Genomic DNA, 26,912 nt, shown 5'->3' on the forward strand with positions numbered 1-26,912 from the left:
TCTACCTTCCTTAACAGCCACTTAAGCAAAATAGCAGAGTTTACGGAGCTATTAGAAAGCTCAAACTGAATATAAACTTAAATAGCCACTAAATCCAAAAATAGCTACTTCTTCCTTTACTGTATCAGAAAGTTAAGAACTAACATCCAGCAATGTTCATAATGAGCCAACAATAACACTTCCCACTCCAACACAAAAGCAATAGTTAAGATACTAGTTGATAAGTTTAGTGAAAATGTTACTCCATCCAGTATTATAGCTAATCCGCAGATTCAGCAGTCCCAGCCCCCTTAATTAATATGAAACAAGTCACATCAGCCCTCTCAAAAGCAAAAAAAAAAAAAATCTCACCCATGTGCCTTGATAACAGAGTTCATTGCCTCATTGTCAGTAGCAAATATGGCCTATCTGAACTATTTCTTAATCTCTTTAATTTAAATCTCTTCAATGTTTATATTCCTGTAGCCTGGAAAACAGCCATTATAATGCCATTACACAAGGATGGCCCAACTGCAGAACATAGTAAATGCAGACCAATTAGTCTTATTAGCCAGATATGTAAAACTATGCAATGTTTTATCTCGGGCATCATTAATGTCTCTTATCCATCTTCATCATTAATATCTCTTATCCATCTTCATCTATTTTGCTTTTGTCAGTGGGAAATCTTACCTATTTAATCTCATCAATATCTCTGACCATCAACAAAGTAGTGAATAGTGAATATGGAGTTAAAACAGCTTATCTATACTTGGTCAAAGGGTTGGACACCATTCCCCATGCAGGCATTATAGACAGACTTTTAAATCAGAATATAAACCCTTATTTTGTGCGGTAGATAGCTAACTGGTTGTTTGACATTAACCATGTGGCCAGAGCTGTAGATGCCACTTCTAATAGCAAAAAAAAAAAAAAAAAAAAAAAAAAAAAAAAAAAAAGTTACCCCTGGTTAATCACACAGCTCACTGTTAAGCCCTTACTTATTTGGTATCCATTTCTCAGATGTTCAGAGCAACACTTTTGGCCTATGGTTATCTAAGTCGTTATTCACTCTTCCACGGGTTCACAATTGCTAGAACAAGGATTCGACCACACTAACAAATGCAGCAAGGACTATGATCTCAAAATAGAAGTGAAATTTTGATGTGTAGATCATTTTTGGTAAACGAAACATCTCTCATACCATATAGGTGACACCACTCAATCAGACACTGTTGAATGGGATCTACGTACTCTTGGTGTTGATAATTATTTAACTTTTGATCATCATGCCGTGGCTCATCTAAATTCCAGAGGCATCTCCTGATCCTGATCTCTAGCCAATGCCTGTTTGGAGTTTACATGTTCTCCCTGTGGCTACCACTTCTGAAAAACATGCTGACTCTTTCCATTTCAAACTCAGCAAAAAACGGAGCTGTGGACAGCAGCACAGACTCTACATGGTGGTCTATAGGGGAAAGATCTATATAGATCAACTGCTTTGAGCATCTACTGTGGTGTGATCACAGACTGTGTGCCAGGGCAGGGATAGCTACTCGATGATGTAAAATATAGGTCTAGTTTATTCAGTCATGATGACTAGGATATTTGCAGGGCCAACTCTGACCTACATTGGGGACCCACCTGGGATAGGGATGGAAAACCAATCATCCTGTCAAACCGTCCATCCACAACCCCTTTTTCCCCATTTTATACATGAAGGTGTCAGTTCAACAGTGACAATCATCTAGAAGCAACATTAGCTCTTCCACACCACACACCCTAATCCTATGGCCAATTTAGAATGTCCAGTCCACCTACTGCATGTTTTTGGAATGTGGGAAGAAACCAGAGCACCCAGAGGAGCCTCACATGAACACAGTGAGGATGTGCAGACTCCGGACAGAAGGCACTCCATCTGAGAATCAAACCAGGGAACCTCCTGCAGTAAGGTGACAAAACTATTTTCTGCAGCCACATGAACTAATAATTGCCACACTCAGTAAAGGTTCACGGACAGAATGCAGCTTGGAAGTGGATGACATGATGGTGAGGAGGCTAGACATTATATGTATCCAGGAGACAAGATGGAAGGGTTGCAAAGCTACTTGGTTTACTACTCAGGAGGAGGACAGGCTAGGAATGGTGTGGGAATTATGGAAATTGTGGTGAGGGAAAGGCTTCAGAAGACAGTGAGGGGTGTTGTTAGAATTAGTGACAAACTTATGGCAATCATACTCCAGCCTTATGATAAGGCAGTATTCATAAAATGGGTAACCAGAACGTACATATCTACCTAGGTCCGACAGCAGCATTGTGATAGTGAGGAAAAGAATGTATTCAGACAGCAGTTGCAGAACCAGGGCAACATGAATTGGTGTTGATAATGGGTGACTTGGATACACATATTGGAATAGCCAGAACAGGATATGAGCGCAACCTGGGTCCACATGTGTGGGTCAACAGGAATAAAGAAGGAGAGGGGATTGTAAACTTTTTTCTAGCAAATGGCTTGATATTAGCCAGTCACAAGTTCACATACAACAGTGGCCAACATGTAGCTCAGGTAGATGTCCTCCTAGTAAGGAAAGGGCACTGGAATAGAATTGGTGACCGTAAAGTCAGCCCATGTGAAACAATCATCCCAGAGCATAAACCACTGCTTGCCATAGTCAGTTGCAAGCAGTGGTAAGAGAAGGCTTGAAGGTCAACAGAGACCAGTTTAAGCACCTCAAGAAGAAGAGGAAATAGGTGGAGTTGAAGAAGAATGGCAACACCTCAAAACAGCATATGAGAGGATTGCAGAACAGATATGTGGCTGAGCCAGGTATGAAAATAAAGTACATAAGGAAAGTTGCTGGTGGCATGTAGAAGTTCAGGAAGTCTTCAAAATAAAGAAGGCATGCAGGAAAAAGGGGGAGACACAAAAGATGGATCAGGTTAGGAAGGAACATTGGTTGGCTACATGAAAGTTAAGAAAGGAGTTGTAATAGCAAAGAACAAGGCATCAGAGGCACTCTGCCAGATTCTGGAAAGTAAGCCTATAGATGGCGCAAAGAAACTATATCTGGTTGCAAGGCCAAGATAGAAAGACAAACCCAGGGATTCAGCAAATGTCCGTGCAAGAATAGCTTATTCTTGCATGGAATGCACCATTCCCATGCAGCACAGCAGCATGCCATGCATATTCATGAAGGCATGCTGCCATGCTTTAAAGCGGACATCGTTCTTTGCTCGAGTGCAAAGGGTGTATCTGAGAGCAGTGGGCTCACTATACACATACCTCCTGCACTCCATAATTGCCATACAGCAATGTAAAGATAATGACAGTGTCCTCGGACACCATTACTTCTCAACCGGACAAGAAATCTGGACAAAGCCATAGTAAACAAGGAACAAATGTGAGATATTGCACTCACAAGTGTATAAAGTAAATAGAATGACAGGCTTCACATTAGCATGAAGTCCACAAAGGGTATGAAGTGTAAAACTCAAATGTCTTTCATTATTTCCTAACTGCAATCTTTAATGCTTTGCCACTAATCTGCCAGAAAGCCACAATTGTATGAAAAATGGACCAAAAATATAAGGTAAAAATCTGGACATTCTGTGAAAATCTGTACGGTTGAGAGGTATGGTGGACACTGTTAGTGTCTGTGGAGCATACCCCTCAAATGCAAAGCTTGTCATGTCATCACTGTTTGAAAAGCACAGCCCCCCACATTTAATGTATAGAAAATAAAACAACAGTTTAATTTTTTTTTCAGTCCACAGTAAAGTTTAAGTGTAGCTGAGCGGATGTGCACATAGCGCAGCTCTGCTCAAACTAGCTTAGCTTACACATTACAAGGAGCTAAATAGGAATATACCTGGTGAAATAGCAATGTGGAAATAGTAAAGTGGTTACAGCATTTGTTCCTGGTTCATTCCACACTGAAGCCGATTTGCATTTTACATGTGAAAGCAGTACATATTTTTTTTAATAATTAGGTAGTAAATAAAATATATTTGTAAACCAGACTAGTGTAGTAGGTCCAGATGTGAGGTGTCAGTGTAATAAAGTTGTAAAGCCCCCCATATAAACACAAGTGCCCCATACAGTATAGTTACACAAGAATAAATGTAATGAAAGCACATAGGGGGATGTGAGGGAAGGTAAACAAAATTATAGTACGTCAGGAATGACAAATCAATTCCATACAACTGACAGTCTACAAAATAAAACTTAAACAATGCTAAACATTGTGCAGCTATGCTGACCTCAGGTAAGCATTGCTTAAATATGAATGCCAAGTAATGAGTAGCCCAGCTAAGCGGATTTGCCCATTGGTAAGCAGTGCTGTACCTGCCCCTTTAAGCACTGCCAACCTTAGCTAAGCAGGTTTGCCCATAGCTTAGCTTAGATCAGTCTATTCAAAACCATCCAATCATGATAAAGTGCAGGAAATCGGCCATATTTAAAACTCACAGGTGGGAATACAGCCCATAACTAGCTGTAGCCCCCCACTGTAGGCAGTATGGCTGGTGCAGGAGAAGGCATGTACTTTTAGGCATAGCGCTGGGGCATACAGGAGTCCAAGGTCATGGTAGGACTCCATGTAAAACACATGATGTTAGACTGCTGCAGGACCAGTACCAGGGCTCCCAATACAAGGCAGAGTCCTGGGAAAGACTCACCTGTGATCTCACCAATGCCACTGGCATCCCTTGGATTGGTGAACAGGTTCAGCACCACTATGCTGACTTGAAGCGGAGGAAGAGAGAGCTCTTTGACCAGTGGGTCCAAGAAGCACAGCAGAGGGGTGATGCCCCAGCCATGTGTAAGTATTTATATCAATAACTGTTTACCAAAGTCCAGCCAGTGTATGCAATGGATAGGTATGCATAAATCTTTCTGTATCTTCTTTAAAGCTCCAGCTGAGTGGGTTATGAACCAGGAAGCCCATGCAAGCAGGTTGCAAAGGCTGCATATTGAGGCTGGTGAGTAACAATCCAGCTTGTAGTATTCATACCAAATAAATATAAAGGAGTAGAATGTCACCTGGCAGTATTAAAAATTGGTATGGTTTGCACTGAATAAATCAGACAATATTACAGTAATAGTCTCATATAGGTCATATACAAATAAAACTGTAACTGCCTGTCAATAAAATTCAGAACCCTGGACTGGTTGTATTTACTCTGGTATTGTATGAATTGAAATGTGTACAGGTTATGTATAGCAACTATAGCTCTGAAAGCATTAAACAATCAAGTCTCATCTGTCAAAATTAGTGCCTCTGTAAGACACGAGATTAACTGATATGAGATGTTTCACGCACCAAGATCTGATATCTTAATAGCAACATTCAAAGAAAAAAAACAGCAGTTTCCCAATAGCTCATTCTGATGAAACACAAGCTTGTTGTACTTTTAGCAGAAACAGCCACGGTTCGAATCATGGGAGTGGTAGTAAGCTGTATGCATAGGTTCAACTAGGACTTTGTGAATATGTGTAGAAACAGTCAGGTAATGTTCACATAAATTTCCTCCACAGATAAGAAAAGGTATAAAGTAGCTATAAGAAGGCTGTAGTTATACTGTGTTCAACACCCATGGTCCAACCCCAAGGCTGCAAATGACAGCAAGATAAGTACATACACCAAGTGGTCCCCCCAAGAAATGTTCAAAAGTGTCATGCTGTCACAACTACTGGTCCCTGCTGCCAACAATCAGGGTGACCAATAGAAATCAAGGCAGAGTATGGCAGTGGCACACATGCAAACACACACAGTATGAGTGCACAAATGTAATGCTGACTATGTGGCTATGGGTAGAAACAGTCAGGTAGTATTAACAAACATTCCCTCCACAGGTCTCCATGTAAGAGAAGGTATAAAGTAGCTGTAAGAAGACTGTAATTATACACTGTGTACAGACATACCACTGCCCAATCCAAGGCCATAGGTTGTTGTAATAATACCTGTAGAGTAATAATTAGAGCAATTGATCATTAAAACTGTGACTACTGCAAGAATCTACATTTGTTAATTGACATCTGTCTCTCCCTCACCTTATCTTCACCCATAATCTAAACACATAAATGAATGGGTATCTTTTCCACCAAACCTACTGTTGGGACATGTGTCATATTGTTCTACAAATGTTGAAATGTATTCCAATTAATGTTCCCTGTACAAATACTATCATTGGTGGCCTGTTGCTATAAATGTAACCTGCATGCCTGTGTAATGCCCACTGTGGTTCCATATATGCATGTGTTCTGTTTGCTATGCAAATGTTCCAAATCTGTTGTTTTGGGTTAATGGGAATACTCCTGCATGCTGTTATAACTAATCCTGGAATGTGTTTACCATTACTAACCAACATATGTTCTAAAACTGCAACACCATAGCACGTCTGGGAAGGCTGATCCCAGCAGATCCACTTCTCCTGCCTCATCTGGCTGTGGCACTGGGCCCCAGCACATCTGGGACCCACTGTGGGACCTGCTCATCTGCTGGTCCTGCACCACCTTCGGGTGGAACCGCCGCAGGGGATGGGGCTTGTCCCACCCCGGGCACAGGCGCAACAAAGAACCTGTCACCTGAAGCCAGGTCCAGAATCTGGTACATAGAGAGCTCTGCAAGGAATTGGGAGATCTGCTATGCCAGCTTAAGGGTTACATGGTGCATTTATAGGGTCAGACTGCCCCTCCTGTTCAGCCCCCAGCACAGCCACCTTTGGGTCTCTGAAAGTGCAGTGGTGACTGCCAATGGGTGGGGGCTTCAGTCCCACTGTATCCATTTGGGGGATTGTGGGCTTCTGATTACCAAACACCCCTCCCCGTCCAAGATGTTTACCCTCCACATATGTCATAAACTGCCCCGTATGCTATTTTGTCTGTCTTCCTACCCAAACTACCTCCCCAAATATACCTATTATCCTTCCCCAACATCCCACTCTCACCTTAAAAAAAGGGCAATCTGTTCCCAAAAAGAAATTGTCACCCGACACATAGCTGTCCATTTCACACACGTCCACTGGACACAGGTAATCTGGTCTAATTGGCTTCACAACACATTATTGCTGTCCTCACCCCAGTTTCAGGGATTTGAGTGTCCAAATGTACCTCCAGATTCAGTAATATATGCACAGCTGCTGCTGAAGAAGAAATTTACAGCTATGGACCTTCCCTACACCCATCTTGCATATCCTCAGCGATCTTTCATATTGTTTTTCCTTCTTTGTGCCCCCTTTTTTTACCACTTTCCTGTCACCCCTTTTTTCTTTTCTTTTAAAGAAATTAGTGCAGGGGTATGTGGGAGAAAGCAGTAGTAAGCAGGAGTATGCCTACACAGATTAAGAAATGTTAAGGCTAACTGTGTGAAAGCATAATTAACCGGAAGATAGTATTGCTTACCGACATGCAAACTCAATTACAACTGCTTAAGAGTGCCTTAATCACTCTGTATCCAATGGCCTTGTTCTGCCCAGCAACTAAACAATTAACCCTTGCAAGTCTTGAACCAGGACCCTGCACACCAAGGCCACAGCAATCTACCACTAAACAATCTGAGCTGTAGATATGTTTGCTGTTTTTTCAAACATATCATTCAGCATTCTCATTCAACAGTAAGGAAAAGGTTTGTTCACATTAGTCAAGTTTTGTACATAAATATAAAGGTAAATGTGCATGGAGATGCATATATATGCATATATATGCATATATATATATATATATATATATATATATATATATATATATATATATATATATATATATATATATATATATATATATATATATATATATATGTATATATATATATATATATGTGTGTGTGTGTGTGTGTGTGTGTAGAGAGAGAGAGAGAGAGATAGAGAGTGAGATAGAGAGATATGGAAACATTAATACAAAATATATGTAGAGATATGCATATAAAATATACACTATATATATATATATATATATATATAGATAGATAGATATATATAGAGATATATATATAGAGATATATATAAAAGTAAATACATACATATATATATATATATATATATATATATATATATATATATATATGTATATATATATATATATATATATATATATATATATATATATATATATATATATATATATATATATATATATATATATATTTTATTTTACATTTGTTGACCGGGCTAGTCCAACTGGATATATGCCCATTTTCAGTAGAGGCCCGGGGAGAAAAGCTCCAATGGATTATTACAAGTTTACACAGCAATAGGCAATACAAGATTAAAATTTAAAAACAAAGTTAGACAATATATGTAATGTATAACTATGATAGGAGCAAAACAAAAGAGAAATAATAAAATGCCATAAAACAAGGAAATAAAATATATATATATATTTTTACAATGGTCGTACAGTATATATGAAATAACATTTCTCTATGTAGATATTATGTAAAGGAAAGTTATAAAGGGTATAGGAAGAAGAGAATGAAGGTATTAATGTATAAGAAAAGAGAGAGTTAGAGGGAATGTTGATCAGGGTTGGTACAGGGGCAAAGCCATTGATTATTGAGATGCATTTTCAGTTGTCTTTTAAAAAAGTGAAAGTGTGGACAAAGATGTGATATCAGAGGGTAGTCTGTTCCACATTTTTCCAACAGAGTTGGCAAAGAGGCAGTCCCCTGCAGAGTTATTAGGTTTGGGAGTATAAATCAGTAGTTTGTTTGAGGAGAGTAGGTGTTTCATGTTATTGTAAGGTATAATAAGGTTAGAGAGTGTTGGTATTTTAGTTGGTTGGTATAGAAGTCTGTGAGCTATTAAGAGCTGTTGAAGTATTAATTTGTTGGGAAATTCAAGCCAACCTAGTTGTCTTAGGTTCAGGCACTGGTGAGTTCTAACCTGGGATCCTGTTGTGAATCTAGCAATATTATAGTAAGATGTAGCACGTTTCTTTAGGTTGCTTTTGGAGAGATTAGTATAAATGGGGGAAGCATATAGAAGAGTAGAGATAAGGTGAGATCTGGCTAAGGTAGTTCTTGTTTCATGTGTAAGGAAGGGTTTAATTCTGTAAAGGGATCCAATTTTTTTGTTAACTACTTTTATTGTGTTGTTGATGTGAGAGTCAAAGCTTAGATTATTGTCAACAATTATTCCTAGTAATTTTGCAGTTGGGTCAGGAGAAATGAGATTGCAATCAGTGGATGTGAGAGTGAAATTAGGTGGGGTAGATTTACAGGTAGGTGAGAACAGTAACAGTTTGGTTTTCTTGGGATTGAGGAGAAGGCAACTATCAGAGAACCATTGTTCAACAGTAGAAAAGGCTTTTTGGGTAAGAGTCTGGAGTTCATTTTGAGAGGTGGCACTGCATATTATAGTAGAATCATCTGCATATTGTATGCAGGTGGTGTTAGGGTTGGCTGATTGGAGGTCATTAATAAAGATCGAAAATAAAAGGGTGCCTAGGATAGAGCCTTGAGGTCCACCTAAAGAGATAGGAAGAAGATTAGATAGTGAATTTTTCCTGAGTAATGCCTGCTGTTGGTTTTCAAGGTAAGATGTAAACCAAGTTAAAGAAGGGGTATCAAGTGAGAGAGATTTTAGTATGTGCAGGAGAAGTTTATGATTAACCATGTCGAAAGCTTTAGATAAGTCAATGAAGACTGAAGATGATAGATAATTATTGTTGTGGTTGTAGTTGGTAAAGGAGAGTAAAGCAGTGGTAGTACTGTGGGAAGGTCTGAATCCATGCTGGCAGTTAGCAAGTAGATTGTTTTGGAGAAGGTGGTTAAGAAGTTGTTTGTGGATACATTTTCCATGATTTTAGCTAGAGGTGATAGAAGTGCTATGGGGCAATAGTTTGAGAAGTCATTACAGTTCCCCCCTTTGTGTAGTGGGATAATGTGAGATATCTTCCAGATAGAAGGGACAATTCCTTCATTAATAGATCTATTTATCAGAATAGAAATGGGGTATGCAATGGCTTTGGCTCCAATTTGCAAGAATTCTGCAGGAAGTTTGTCTGCAGAGGGGGTGGTAGGTTTTAGTTTTTGGAGCAGTGATGAGACAAAGGTGGTAGATACAGGTTGTAAGTAAAGAGAAGGATGAGTATTTCCAGCAGGTAAGAGTAGTTTAGAGGTGACAAGGGACAGGTGACTAGCTAGAGTTTGGATGGTATTAGTGAAGAAAGAATTAAAGTCATTGGCTATTTGTGTGGGATTGTCAGGGTTAGAATGTTGGGGGTTTGGTCTGATAGACTGGCTTGGGGATAAAAGATTATTAATACTGGCCCAGAATTTTTTAGGTTAATTTTTGGAGGTTCATTGTAGTTGGAGGTAATAGTTCTTTTTGTCTGTCAGGATGGCTTTTTTTGTACTGTTCCTAAGCTCTTTGAAGTATTGGTGGTCTGTTTGGTTTTTTGTGGTACTCCATTTTGCCCAAGATTTGTTTCTGAGAATAATTTTTTGCCTAGTATTGTTGGTCAGTCAAGGAGCTGTTTTAGCTTTGGTTCTAATAGTATGATTTAGGGCATGGTGATCAAGGATAGACAAGAAAGTGGAACTGAAGTAATTTACTGCTTCATTAAGTGGGAGATATTTTAGTGGGGACCAGTTACATAGCCCTAACTCAGTTTGAAAATGTTCAATGTTAAATTGCTTTTTGGAGCGTAGTGTTCTGTAGGTAGTAGGTAAAATTAGGTTGGTTTTATGTCTAATGATATATGTTAGTGAGTGGTCACTTAGGTCTTCTGGTAGGGTACCTGATTGGTAGTTCTGTTGGTGAGTATTAGTGAGGATCCAGTCTAAGGTGGTTTCATTATTGTTGGTTTTGTTAGTTCTAGTAGGACTATTAATGAGTTGTATGAAGCCATAAAGGTTTATATGGGAGATGGGATTTGTATTGTTACAGGTATACCAATCAATGTTAAAGTCACTGAGGACTAATGTTTCTTGAGGGAGGTTGGTGGAGAGTGAATTTAGGATACATTCAAGAGTGTTAATGTTATTTCCTGGAGGGAGATATGTACAAATTATATTTATGGCTTTACTAGTGTTGACTTGAAGTTTGGAGCTGATTACTTCGGCTTTGTTATCTATGGTAAAAGTCAGATTTAGATTACTAAGATGGAATTTTGTTTTGTAGAGAATTGCTACCCCTCCTCCCTTTTTGGTAGTGCAATCAAGTCTATTGATGTTATATCTGGGTGGAGTGATTTCATTGTCTTTAATGGTAGGCTTAAGCCACGTTTCAGTTAAACATAAAATATCAAATTGATGGACTTCTAGAAGGGCATGAACTTGAGTGATTTTGTTGCAAATACTTTGTATGTTGAGATGGGCAATAGAGAGAGAGTTGGTAGGTATGGAGGATAATAGAGAAGTAGGTTTCTCTTGATTTCTGTGGACATTGGTATTGGTATGGTGTGGGCCAGGGTTAAGATGAATATCTCCATCCAATAGTGACTGGAGGATTTTAAAATATTTTGGTTGGAGAAGTTTATAAATACAGTCAAATATTTTCCTAGTTTTTAGTTTGCTTGATTTGAAGTGTGCTAGTCTATGGTATTTAGCTAGTATTTAGTTAGGCTGAGAGGTGAGATTTAAGAAGGTGGGAGAGAAAGGTGATATAGCTGTAGAGGTATATTTAGAGGGAAAAGGAAGAGAAGAGTTAAGTGAGGATTTGTAGGATGTTAAGAAGTACGTAGTTACAAGAGAAGATAAAAGTGATAAGCAGATAAGTAATTTAAGTTGTGAAGGGAAGAAAGTTGTACACATTATAATGATTAGGGTAGTGAGCAAAGGGATGAGAAGTAGACTGTAGGTTCAGATGGGGAGAAGCAGTTTGATTAGGTAAGTGGGGAGGAGCTAGATTAGTTAATTAGTGGGTGTGAGGTACAATAAAAAGGTTTGGAGGGGTTTATGGAGTTAACAATCTGATTGGATTGGAAAAGGTAGGGGTATGCCTACTAGAAGAATAAATGTATGGCCACCGGGGGCGGGTGGAAATTGGGGGCAGGGTAGGGGAGTGGAGTGAGCCCGAAGGGCGAACGGAAGAAAAAATGTACTCTGGGACACAAGTGGGAGGTATATATATATATATATATATATATATATATATATATATATATATATATACATATACATATATATATGTGTATATATATATATATATATATATATATATATATAAATATATATAAATATGTCAGTATGTACGTAAAGCAAATGTTATCAATATCCATATATATAAATAAATAATTTTCTTGGGGGGGGTGAAAGCCAGGGTACCTTTTTGGTTAGGCTTATATAGGCCCTAGGGCCAATAGCCTAGTACCTACTTATGAACCTATGAACCTATAAATATATATATATATATATATATATATATATATATATATATATATATATATATATATATATAAAACTATACAGCTTTGGTGACCGCTTCAAACAAGTCTGTCAGGTTTAGGAGGCATGATCTGGTTTTACAAGCCTGAACTGGGTGGGGTCCAGAGTTTGGAGATTACCAATATCATTGTTTATAAGTTCCATGATGATACGTTCCAGAGCCTTGCAGACCAGGCTCATCGGGCTAATGGGGCAGTAGTTCCTGGGGTCCGTGGTGGCTCCCCCTTTGAAAAATGGGATAACCGTCGCTGTGCACCATTCAGTGGGCACAAAGCCTGCGGTGAGGCCATGATTGTACATGGTACTTAGTTGGGGTGCCAGTTCATTCTGTAGTTCAGCCTGGGATGTTGTCAGGTCCCATAGATGCTGTGTTCTTGGCTTTGGAGAGTGTGCTTTTTACCTCTGCAGCCGTGATTACAGGAACTTTGCATTCTTCCAGTATTGAGATGGGCCCTTTAGGTGGTGAGGGGGATAAAGTCAGCACTGAACTTGGGGGAGTAAAGTTAGCACTGAACCTATCTGCCAGGATGTTGGCAATATCAGATGGTTCTGTATATGTAATGGCATTGTGCTGTAACTCAGAGCAGATCTGAGTGTTGCCATTGAGATTCTTGACATAGCTATAGATTGCTTTGTGGTTGTCTTTAGAATCAGCGGCAATTTTGTTTTCATAACTAGCTTTGGAGGATTTTAGGAGGGATCTCAGCTTTTTACTGAGGCTGACCAGGAATTTCCTCCAATCATGGGATTTTACTCTTTTTTGCAACAGCTTCTTTCTTCTGTTGTAGGCAGGGGACCACCAAATTGGCTTCCTTTTTTTGGAGGATAGCATCTTAGTTCTGTTAGGGATTGCATGATCCATGCACTCATGTAAGTGCTTATAAAGTGCATTTGTGTAGGATTCAGCAGTTGTACATCTAATGTCCGTCTGCATGGGTGTCGTGAAGTTTGCCACTTCTGTCTTAAGAAGCATGAAGTTGGCTTTAGAAAATTTTTTTTATAGTGGTTTCCCTAATGGGGTGGGGCGGGATGTGGATTTCTAGGGTGATTAGCTTGTGTTCATATCTGACCAACAAGGAATTGACCTCTGGTGTGGAGCACTGGTTGCCCATGTTGGTAATGACCAGGTCTAGTATATCGCTGCCCCTGGTGGGTTGTGGATAAGTTAATCCAATGCATTGGAATTTATGAATTCCAAAAAACATTGAGCAACAGAGTTGGTACATCAGTAGCTTTCCCAGTTAATGGTGGGGTAGTTGAAATCACCCATTATTAGGGTGATAGGTTGTACCCTAATATTTTCCAATATATCAAGAAATGAGGAATGGGAATCCTGGGACATGGTGGGGGGATCTGTAGTAAGCTACAATTTGAATTGCGGTCTTGCCCATAGTTAGTTGCACTTGGATAATCTTGGATGCATTATTCTGAGCAACTAGCCTGGTGATGTGGATATCCTTAATGCATATGGACACACCTCCACCTTTAGTGTTTCGGTCCAGGATATGTGGCTGAAAGATGTGGTATGAATTATAGCCTGGTCATGCAGGGGTACTCTCTGGAGCCTTGAACCAGGTCTCTGTCACTGCACAGATCTCAATGTTCTCCATTTTATGGAGTGCCTTGAGTAAGTGCATTTTGAGGTTTAAACATCTAGCATTGAGTAGCATTACCCTCAGATTTTGCTTGCTTGTACCTGTTATGGTGGTGAGTTTGTCATTTGAACCTTGCCTAAAAAAAGGCACTATAGGGGTGGTAAGAGTCTTAGCCAGTATATGGAATCCCAAGGGGGACAGGTGCAGGCCATCTCTGGCAAAGCATTATGGTCTGTCGATCATGTCATCTAAGGCAGACAGATACCAGATCCCCTTAGAATGACACCAGTAGCTTTGCCATTTGTTAAAGTCAATCATTTTGTCCTTGTACTGTGGTATCATTCTGGGTGATGGTAGGATGCTACTCAGGGCTAGGGTCATACCTGACGGGGCTACAAGATCGGACAGTTCCTTCATGTCTCTTTTCATGTAGTCCAGGGAGGTAAGTCTGCGGACAATGACAGAGTCATATTTGTACTTGTTGTGGAGTGACCTGAGTGCATGCATTATGTGGCGGATCCTGGCACACGACAGGCAGCTGACAGTAACTTTCTCCTTGTTTAGACTGGTGAGTGGAATATCAGTGTGCCTGACTATAGAGTCACCTATGACTAGAGTGTTGGGAACATTGTTATGCCTTTTGGGGTGTGGTTGAGTGGCACACTGAGTTTGCGAGCTATGTGTCATTTGAGTTGTGTTGGGGGGTGGAGGTTGCTTGCATTTCTGCTTTGGAAGTCCCTGATGCTTGGGCAGATTTTTAGTGAGAGTATCCATGAATGTAGGTGTGTGTTTTGAGTTTCTATGTGTGTGTTTTGGTGGTGTAGATTTTGAGGGACAATGTGGTGAGTGTGATGTGGTGCAAGTGTTTACCCTCTCCTCTTGACTGCCTAGTCAAGTCTTGGGTGAAAAGAGCTTTGCTTCCAGTTCGGCTATATAAGTGCATCTCTCACAGGTTGTAGTGTTGGGTGGTAGGAAGAGAGGGTTGCCTGCGTACATGAGGCAATTGCTGCATTGCCCCCAGATGCCCAGATTCATCAGGTAGACAGGAGAAAACACATGACTCTTAGACATGACTGGATAGGTGCTTATTTATTAAGTACTAAAACCTGTTTTCTTGTAGACAAGTGAGAAAAGTTGAGTGCTGTCGTAATTTGTAGCTTATTTAGTGCTTACAATGAGTTCTGAAGAAGTGCTGAGGTCAAAGAAACAGGTTTGAGTGCTAAAACTAAAAAAACTGGCTAGTTCTAAGAGAAATTTTGAAGAGCAGACTTTATGGTGCTGGGAATAGTTTAATCCTAGCTAAGTGGCGGGGGCTCAGAAGCTTACAAATAGTCCTGGATACAGCAAATCTGTATCTGGACTAGACTACATATAGGAAAGGCAGGAAACAAGCTTAAAAATGTTATATATATATATATATATATATATATATATATATATATATATATATATATATATATATATATATATATATATATATATATATATATGGGTTCACTATACACTCTCAAAAGACTGAAATCCCAAATTTCAGTATTTTGAAATTCTATAGCTGAAAGCTTTAAATCCCGAAACCCCAGAAAAGCGAAATTTAAAATCGCAAACCTACACTACAAATACACCACACACATACACACAATGTCCCCCAACAATCAAACATACAATCCTACACCATAGACAAGCAGAGGGGCAAGCCCCCCTGCACCCCCCATGTGGGGGGGCTGTGCCTCCCCACACCCCTCCTACTTATATATACTAATGCTGAGATCGCACAATCCCACACACAAAGGTAACTCACACCCACACATTTCATAGCCCCCTGCACACACATATCAGAGCCATAACACACACTAACATACAGTAAAGCACAGAACCAACACACTTACACATATATACTTACCTGAACTTACACCTATCCATTCACACACTGCAACACTACAAGTGCTATTTCAAAATCTCCGAACTTCGGGATTTTGAATTTCACACCTCTAGGGTTTCGCAATTTAAAGCTATTGGCTATACAATTTTGAAATACTGAAATTCGGGATTTCAGTATTTCAAGATTCTATAGTGAACCCATATATATATATATATATCTATATATATATATATATATATATATATATATATATATATATATATATATATATAGATACGTGTGTGTGTGTGTGTGTGTGTGTGTGTGTGTGTGTGTGTGTGTGTGTGTGTGTGTGTGTGTACATTTATTCATGTACACAAACTGACATTTATTTGGTACTTTTCTGTTATTGGACAACAGTTTTAAGTAACGCGTTAACAGTTGTGTGAAAATTCTACATAAACAATGCAACAAACATTTCAGCTTTAGAATATTTACACCTTGGCTTTCACAGTGCAATATTTCATGCTTAACAGAAAGTGCAGAAAAATCTCAGGACATGTGTATTGGAGGAGGGGAATAAAACTGGAAGCAGAAGCAATCTATTCTGTTGCTGCTATAATGGAAAAATTATTCAAATACAGTCATGTCATCTTCTTTTGGAATATTCTCATAAGTCTCCAACCCTTGAATTCTGGCCTGAATTTCTTGTGACTCCATTTCCTGTAGAACTATTGGCCTCAGTCTGTCATGCCTAGCAATAGAGCTCTCCTTAAATGAGCACTGCTTGTCCAAGTAGCCTGCTCGTAGTGCATTGACAACACAGCTGTCACTGATTTTATCCCATGAAGTTTTCACCCAAGTCACGTCCTCCTACAGGCTAGGCTTCGCAAAGTTTCCATGCTGTTTTCTCTCCATTCTATTTTTAATGTAGTCATTGAGTTCCATGCGCAAATGGTCATTGAATGGCTTGTTTATTACAATATCTAGAGTCTAGAGATATGCAGTCATTCTTGTGGGAATCATTATTTGATCTATTCTTCTCCGTGCAAGGAATTTCTTCATATCTTTAGCACGGTGAGTGCTGCTGAATCCCAGACTAGCAGACCTCTTTCGTCACCTCGCAAAACAAGTGGCAGCATTACATCGGCCCACTTCCTTATAACTGCTTGTGTGCACCAGGCTTTTTCAGTTTCAAGAATGTAAATGCTTGAAGCACATTCAGTCTTATCTTTCTTGCCTTTACTAATGATTAGAGGTGGGTTTTTCTTTCCATCTAGATGAATTGCCAAAATGCAGGTAACATGTGCACTCTTGTAACCAGTGGAGGGAATGTAGATTGATGAGGCACCCCTCTGATCAATAGTTGTTTGAGATGCTTGACCCAAAAACACTGCATTTTCATTCATAGCAATCATGTTGGAGAATTGGTATTTAGAAAAGTCAATGCCATCAACAAAAGACTTGAATACAAGTGCACGTTTAATAACTTCAGTATCTTCCAGCATGAATGGTGTTGCTGATCTTAGAGAAGTTCTTATCGCTGAAGGAAGTCATCCAGCCAATGTTATGATGCTTTGAATTCTTCTGGGGATATTTCTAACTGTGTTGCCATTGCAAGGGCAAATGCTTGAATATCAGCCCTGCGCACAACCAAAGCCTTTGCTCTCCTGTTAGCAATCCATTCATGGATGATGTCTTCCAGCTCAAGAAATAATGGTTGCCGACCTGATCCACACTTGCACTTCTTAGCATTTCCCTCATCAACCTGTTGACTTAGGTTATCTTATGCTGCACGCCATTTTCTGACCATTCAGAGATCTAACTTCTTCTCTTTGCAGAAAGCCATCATATTCTTTCTGCACGAGTCCTCCATGATTCCTTTCTTTTTTTTACTCAAATTATATTTATTTTGATGAAATAACACAATAATTTAATACAGTCATAACATTCAATAACTATTTACAGTATTTACATTCAGCCTGACAAAAGGGATTCAGATAAAAAAATTGTAGTTAAATAATAAGTTAATATATGAAGTATGATAGTTAGTAAGAGTTTGGTTCCATCTGTAGGGTATCAATCAAATTCAAAACTTTCCTCCATGGACAATTAACCAATGGCTTAGGAAAGGTTCTTAACTCTTTAATTCTTTACTCCATTAGTATGCATTTCTTCAGTGATGATAGGAATTCCTTCATTGTAGGTGCTACATTAGCATTCCATCTTCTAGTTATACATTTTCTGGCTATTGCTATCATTGCCCACAACAAATACAGGTCATCTTTCTTCATATTACTAACAACATTCAACAAAATTAAAGACTTTGTCAAAACAAATATATCAGTATAGATAGCTTAAAGAAATTTGTTAATCTCATTCCAATATGGTTTAATATTAGTACAGTTATAAAAAATATGAGACCAGTCAGCATTAGTGAACAGATGACATCTCCAACATAACTTGCTGTTTGAAGGGTTCATTTTTGAGAGTTTTTTTATGTGTCAAAAAGGATCTGTGTAGAAATTTCCAATGAAAAATCCTCCAGAATTGTGAATAAGAAGTTAGTTTAACTGAAAATAAAATGTTTATTTTATCTTCCATTGATAATGATACTTGAAACCTTTTAGTTAGGTATTGCCAGTAAGAATCTTTAGGAGCTGTCTTATAGACAATTAAAGTGTTATATAGATTTGATAATTCATTCTTAACATTGATATTATTATACAGAATTCCAAAAATCAAGTTTATAATTTTTGGTACAGTTTTGAAGGATTAGTTATATATTATTCTACACAGATCCTTAGTGTATGCTGTGACTCTCTGAAGAACCAACCAGTCATTAGGGGATAGGCCATAGGTTGACAATATACTTCGTGTGTTCAAAGCTCATTGGTTTTTAATACATTGCAACCAACAAAATAGGTTACTGTTTTCCCATAAACCAAAAATATCTTTATGTGTTTTATCAGGGAAATCCCTTGTAATAGTAAACAGCATTAAAAATCTATGCCACAATTTTATATATAGATTTGTGTTAATGAATTTTCTAGACACATCAAAAATATTGTTGATTAGTGTTAATTTAGTTAATTTTGTTGTACTATACTGTAAATTTAAACTTACACAGTGCCATATCTTATCTTTATCAGTTACCAAAGCATTTTTGATAAATAATTTTCATCCATTAGTATAATGGAGTGTAACTGTTTTCAATTGGAAGAGTATCTATGATTTATCCAATTCATCACTATTTTAATTATAGATGCCTTTATATAAGTTTCAACCTCTGGGAATTTTAACCCCCCTTGTTCCCATTTTCTGATATGATGAGAATATGCCACTCTATTTCTTTTGGGGTACCATAGGAATTTCTTCAGAGTTGAAGTGATTTCTTTAAGGATTTTCTTTCCTGGTAGAAGTATAAGGGCTTATGCTATATATAATATTTTAGGTAACAAAACCATTTTTATCAGTTGTAACCTATCATCAAATGTTATAAACAAATTATTCCATTTGCTTATTAATGTCTTGATTAAGTCTATGGATTTAGCATAGTTAAGCTGTAAGGTGTCCTCTATATTCTTACCTAGGACTATTGCTAAATAGTCTAGAAACTTGGTTTCCAATAATATGATTAACTGGAACTTGTATGTTTTTTATTTAATAATAAATATATTGATTTAGATTTGTTGAAGGAGAGTCCTGAGATTTTTTGGAAATTTGTTATTACTATACCCACTTCACCTAACACTTCCTTAGAGTTAGGTAAGGTCAGTAAGACATCATCATCAAACATCATTATGTTATATATATATATTGGTCATATATGTTTATGCCTCTTATCTTTGGGTTATTACGTATTAAAATGGCAAGTATTTCTATGGCCAGAGCAAATAGGATAGGGGACATGGAACATCCTTGTCTAGTACCTCTAGTGATTTGGATTGCTTTAGAATTAAAGGGATCTAATTTGACATATGCTATATTATTTTCATAGATTTTTTTTTTTATCATTGTTATAACAAAGGGGGGGATCAAATAACTGTAAGACTTTAAATAAATAACCCCAATTTAAGGAGTCAAAGGCCTTTTGAATATCTAGACCTATTATCATTGCTTCATGGTTTCCTCTATTGAGGTAATCTATCAGTGTTAATACGCTTTTAATATTATCCTGTGTATGCTTGTTATGAATGAAACCAGTTTGGTCTTCATTTATTATTTTAGATATAGGTATTTTCAATCTATTGATCATAATTGACATAAATAGTTTATAATCATTATTCAACAAAGAAATTTGTCTATATGAGTTGCAATGACTAGGGTCCTTATTCTCTTTTAATATAGGGGAAATTAGAGAATATCTCCAAGAAGGAGGAATATTTTCTAATGTTTGAACTTCAAGAAAGGTTTTATGTAGGAGAGAGATTATAGAAGAAGGGAAAAATCTATAAATGTTGATAATTAAGCCATCTATTCCAGGTGCTTTATTAGACTACTTATTTTAATCCCATCTATAATTTCCTTTTGAGAAATGGGTTTTTGTAGATCTAACTTAAGTTCCTCAGGAATTCTTGTTATGTTGGGAACTATATTCTCTAACGTCTCACATTCATTTGTACTTATTTTATCTTTATGATGCTCTGCATAATGATAATTAAAAGCCTCCAGAATGTCCCCTATGTCTGAGACTTTTTCCCTTTACCCTTCATGAAAGATACTATTAATGTTATTAATTTTTGATTGTATCTTAACTTTCATAGATAAGTTATGAAGATGCTTAGGAGAGGTAGCATAAGAATTTAATTTAATTTTTTCCATAGCTAAATTAGTTTTATGGGATAATATTTCATTGTATTTCTTATTTGCATCTTATAATTTCTTCTTATTATATGTAGTAATTAAGTTCTTATTAGATTTTGGAATTGCTGTAACTCTGAATCCCATTCTTTAATTTTATTTTTGTACCAGCTAATGGTCTTACCATGTAGATAGGCCTTAAGTGAATCCCAAACCATAATTGTGTTTGATTCAGGTTTATAATTGATCTCTAAGAAAAGCTGAAGTTCAGAAGCTATCCAAGATTTAAAGTATTTAATTTTTGTTATATATGAAGGAATCCTTGAAGTAATTCCAAGTGTATTGTTAACAACAGGGAATTATCTGAAAAGGGACAAGGTTGTATTGAAACATTCAAGATTTTAGAACAAAGATCTTATGATATATAAATTTTATCTATTCTAGTTTGGGTACCATGTGTATAGTCTTGTTGTGAGAATAGTAAAGAATTTGGTCCCAAAGCATTAAATGAGTCTTTCAAGTTAAACATTTCTATCCATTTTTTAACTGTTTGGCTGAGGACGATAGTCTAGGAGATTTCCTATTGGTAGTTTCTGTATCATCTGTGATACAATTGAAATCACCTCCTAGAATAATATTACCTTTATAAGTAGTTGTAATAAAGTCGAAGTGTTTCTTAGCTAGTCCAGCCCCTATACCTGGGAACCAGTATAAATTAATCAGGGTCCAAATTTTATTGTTAAACTTAAGTATAACTAAGGCTATGAGTCCATCATTATCTACATGTTTGTAAATAATTTGGGGATTTAAGAAAGTCTTTTTACATAGAATTGTTACTCCTCTGGTTTTATTTTTATAAGAAGATTGAGGAAGAACTGTGTATTCCTTTGGGTCCCACATAAATGTGTCATTTATTTTAAAATGTGTCTCTTGGAGAAAAATTGCTTGAGCCTTGTTTAGTTTAAGATACCTCAGTAGATTAGCTCTCTTATATGGGTTGTTTAAGCCATTAGTATTTAAGGATATCAAAGTTAAATACATATCATAATTCATAAAAAATAACAAATAATAAAGGAACTTGTATAAATAGAATCCTGTATTCATAATACTCTTCATGAATAGACAACAGAAAATCAGTTGTTGTATTTCTTTTTATCTCAATCCAAATAACTTTCCCCATGAAAGATAAAAGTAAAACAATTTTTTCAGACATTTCAAAACTAGAAAAACAATTAAATTGCAAAAAAAAATATTAAATTTTACTCTGATATAAACTTTAATACACCCTGTACATGGAAAGAGATACATCCCTAGTCTAGCAAACAAAACAAAATCTGCTAGACTACCTATCCCAATCATCAACCTTTGTTGGTTCAAGCCCATGAAAACAAAGTAAAAAATGGAGAATATATTATAAATTAAGAGAAAAATAGTAGTGATAAACAACTAATCAGATATTGATTCCAGTTAGATTTTAGAAATAAGTTAAATACACTATTATTAGAAGCATTAACCATTTATACAGTAATTATTCACTAAGTCATAAATATTACTGAGCTCTTTCCCTGTCAAAAAGTGCTAATATACTAAAAAACATGACTTTATAATAACTGAAAACATGATGTCTGAAACATAAATAACATCTAAGATACAATAAGAAAATCAACATATTAAATGCAAAGTAATTATAGATCAATCAAAATTACTCACTCATATATTTGCTAGGATATATTATGGTGTTTGAGTATCCTTACAGTTATTACCATTAGTCGTAAGCATTTACTGTAAATGTATAAGCATATACTAAACAGTTGCTAACTGCATAGGAAAGTTATTTAAAAATATATATTTATAATAAACTCCAGTATATTCACTATAAATAGTGGCTATAATTAAATGTTTACAAGAAGAAATAACATTCCTGTATATATTTGATCACAAAATATAGTTGTTGTTGTGTCTTTCGGCTTTTCCCGGTTAGGAGTCGCCACAGCAGAACTCCGGTCCGCTAATGATTGGCAGTAGATTTTTACATGCTGAGTTGCTGGCCCTGATGCACAACCTTCAATGAAGGTATGCCCATTCATGCATGTCTCCACACAGAAGATGCTCTAGCTGAGAATCGAGCAGTACAACGTCTTACTGTGAGGCGACAACGCTACTGCAGCACCACCACCACAGTGATCACAAAATATAGTCACTATTATAAAAGGGAACCATGAATATGTTTGCAGACAGTGTAGTTTATAATTCTTGTAAAAGAAGCCTACTATGCTATATTAACCAGTCAGAGACTTGACGTTCACAATTAGGCGTATATATACACATTAGATGTAATGTAATCTGATCAGCATGCATAGAATGTATGAAGTCACAAGCTAAGCCAGAAAGCTTAACTTCTTAAATTTCAAACTGACACTTTCTCACCCAGCATGCTACACAGTACAGTTTCATGACCTCACTTTAACTGTATCACAAAGTCTGCTTATTTACAGTAACAAATGCAAAGTTTAACTGTCAGATACTTCTAAACAGTAAAATAACATTCAATACACAAGAAATCACCTCCGGACATCACAAACCATGCAATACACATAAAAAAAAACAGTTGCATCCAGCCTTTCCCATAACTAAACTGTATATAACTGGAAAATTTAGAACATATGAACGCAGCCATTTAAAAGCATTCTAAAAAAAAAAAAAAAAAAAAACACAGCTCTCCCATTATATAAAAACTTTCAGATCCCAGCTAAAGCTTCTAATTAATAATCAGAACAGTCCATAAATTCATGTCATCATTTTTATTTAAAATACAAAGTCATTTTCTGAAGCAAGCACTTACCAGGAACACCAAGCATGAACAATTCGTATCACAGAGACAATCAGACAGCTATGGACATCTAGCAATAAACCACTGCCGCTATGTAGATATACAAGAGATGCATACTGCTAAAAATACAGGAAACATAGTGTCTTTGCCAGATTCACATTGAATAGAGCAAGTCCATTGCTAGTGAGAGACAAAACAGTACTTTAACATTAAACTCTATAGGAAACATAACTTGTAACCATTTAAAAACCTTGTGCCATAAAACATACAAACGTATAACTGTCAGAGAGACCCAATTTATGTCAAAAGCCAGCAAACAGCTTTTTGTTCACACAAGTACCAATATTTATTCTGAAACAATCAGAAGTTATAAATATTAAAGAAACTAGTTAATATATACTAAATCATAAACATGCCCTGTTATCCCATGTATCCAAAACAGTTTTAATAAATTAATCTAAGCAGTGACTATCCTGTGTAATAACTCAGAAGCATTTAGCAGGGAAAAGGGCTATATATTATTTGAAATAAAGCATGTTATCTTAAGGTCATAAAAGCAAAGATAACTTACTGTTCAATTATATCACTCAATAAACCAGTAATATTATACTAACATACTAAAAAGGATAAACAGTTATTTAATTTGAATATGAACAAAAAAGTACAGAAATGAAAAATGCAAAAAGAGAAAGAAAAACAATAAGAAAAATATTTTCATGACATACCTTACTTGAAAATTTAGCAAGTATAAAACAAATTAAAGCCCAGTTGCAGTAGATGCTTTAAGAGATTTAGTGGGAACAGCAATCTCTGACTCAGTTTTTTTGTTTTGTTTTTTTCTTTTTAACATCAGTCCAAGAGGATTGATCAGTAACTCTCTTCAGAGATGCAGATACCCATTCCATATCTTCAGGTAAGGAAATAATGTTCCTCTAGGGCATTAAATGATCTCATTGCATTCTGATATAGGATTTTTATTCTGGCAGGAAAGACAAGCTGAATTTTGATGTTATTCTGCTGTACCAGTTTTATTAATGGCCAAGCTTTTTTCCTCTGCTCCAAAACCCTGGTAGTATAGTCATTATCAAACCTAAATGGGTTTTGATTAAATTTTAATGGACTATTCCTCCAGGCAGATTTTAGGACCAACTCCTTGTCCATATAATATAGAAACTTTATGACTATTGATCTGAGAGGAGAAGAGGAGGATGTTGACACTGGCTTTCCGATAGCTCTATGAGCCCTTTCAATACCAAAGGACAGACCCTCCTTTAAATCTAAAATATCTGGAATCCAGGTATTCAGGAAAGAAATTATATCTTCTCATTCAGCTCTCTCAGGGATGCCAAAAATCCTTATATTTGACCTTCTCTACCTGTTTTTCAGGTCATCCACTTTTTTTAAAAGCCAAGTGTTTTGTTTGATGAAAAAATGTTTCTGGCTTTCTTCTTCCTTCAGTTTTCCATCAAGATCATTCAGGGATGCTTCTAAGTGTATTATTCTGGATTGATGTTGCTGTATAAGTTCCTTGAGAGAATCTGTTTGTTTCTGACAATTTTCCTTGAGGTTTTGGAAATTCTCCTTAAAAATCATCCATTTTTAGTGAGAGTTCTTATAGAGCAGATGTCACAAGCTGCATTTCATTTTTAAAAGCCATGTCAGAATGAAAAGTCTTTGAAGTGCTCATCTCCACAAATGATATATTCTCCTTTATAATTTGACAGGAAAAAAATTTCCTAAGTTCACCAAAGTTACTAATAATATAGTTTATACTTCCATCTATCAATTCTAAGTATTTTTGCTAAAATAAAATAAGTTATTTCCTGTTTTTATACTAGCTTCATGGAGTTCTGAAAAACTGCTGCTATCAGTTGGCCATCTTGGCTCCGCCTCCATGATTCTTTTCTTGTACTTGGCAGAGTAGCTCTTTCTTTTTGCACTCATCTTGTCTGGGGGGGGGGGTGTTAATTGAAGACTTATGAGACCGGAGTGGTCACACAAAATGGCGATGGTTGTGAAGATACAACCACAGGCATTTCTTATCAAGTGCATGAACTTTATGCGTGTTGTCTCTACTTTGACCAATCAGAAAACAACTGTCAGTGTTTAGGGTCTCAACAGTCAAGTGTGAGTGATGATTAGGGTTACAATAAGAATTGTGGTGGACTCCCAGGGAAAGAATCTTATGAGTTTCTGCAAAGTGAAGAAGTTGGTGTCCAAATGGTCCAAAAATGGTTAGCAGAGTATGATAACCTCAGTCAACGGGTGTCAATAATATTATTTTATAATTCAACACATCCATCATGTGTTGTTGATGATCTTAACTGGGGCTTATTTTGGGGTAGGGCTTATATCATGACCACCCTGGAAAATCATGCTAAGCCTTATGCTCTGGTTAGATATTATTTACAAAGCAATACGATATATGTATATATATATATATATATATATATATATATATATATATATATATATATATATATATATATATATGTCAATCTATCAATCCACCATGTGTATAACACCACTCATGACATAGAATCTGTTCAAAAATCTGGGGATATGTACACCATGTTGTTTGTCTGTCTCCACATGTCCTGTCCTGTGATATATTGCCACCTACTGTATGTGAATCTGTAGCCAACCACCTCTGTAATGTCCATCATACAGGCAAGGAAAAGGGGCAAGGCCCACATTAAGGAATGTCCCATATGTCAGAAGTAGTAGCAGTGTTCATGCCCACAGCACATTACTATGTGGGCACCTACATGGTGGTATGGCCTTAGCAATACCTGACATCTGCACATCTGTACAAAGGACAAAGTAGATAGATAACATGTTGTGGATTAGAATTAATGTTTTGAAAGACAGAAGTCTGAAAGTGAAAGGTATGCCATTACTACATGACAACAGTACTCAATGACATGTCCAAAAAACATAGTAGTCTAAAGTTAATATCAAAATATCAGATCAATATCCAATAGGAGATACATAAAAACATATAGCTCAAACACTAAGAACAAGATAGTAGTACTCAGACTTCCAACTTTGCATGCAGGAGTGTATGGTTCTAGTACTACAATTTGAAATCTACTTTTACTTGGAAAAGCACTGTTAAAAGTACTAACGTAATGATGCAATATGTATTAAACTATGTTTGTCAACCAGTGCACTGTAGCTGGTGTAACATGCAAGTGTGACTGTATATAACCTGGGATACTACCCATGTATGAAACAAATGGTAATAAAAATGATTGTGGTACTACCCATGTATACCCAGGTGCACCATACAATATAGTCACACCCTTTGCTACTGTAATGATAGCACACAGAAGCATGTTATGTACAAGAAATTAAATACACTTATTAAAGATGTCATTACCCTGCTATTTTCTCATACTGGAATGTGATCACTAGTTACCAGGGCTGAGCTATGCTTAGAAGGTTTCAGCATTGCTTAA

The sequence above is a fragment of the Protopterus annectens genome, chromosome 3.part1 (assembly GCF_019279795.1).
Source record: "Protopterus annectens isolate FY-2018-M chromosome 3.part1, PAN1.0, whole genome shotgun sequence".
NCBI classification, from domain to species: Eukaryota; Metazoa; Chordata; order Ceratodontiformes; family Protopteridae; genus Protopterus; species Protopterus annectens.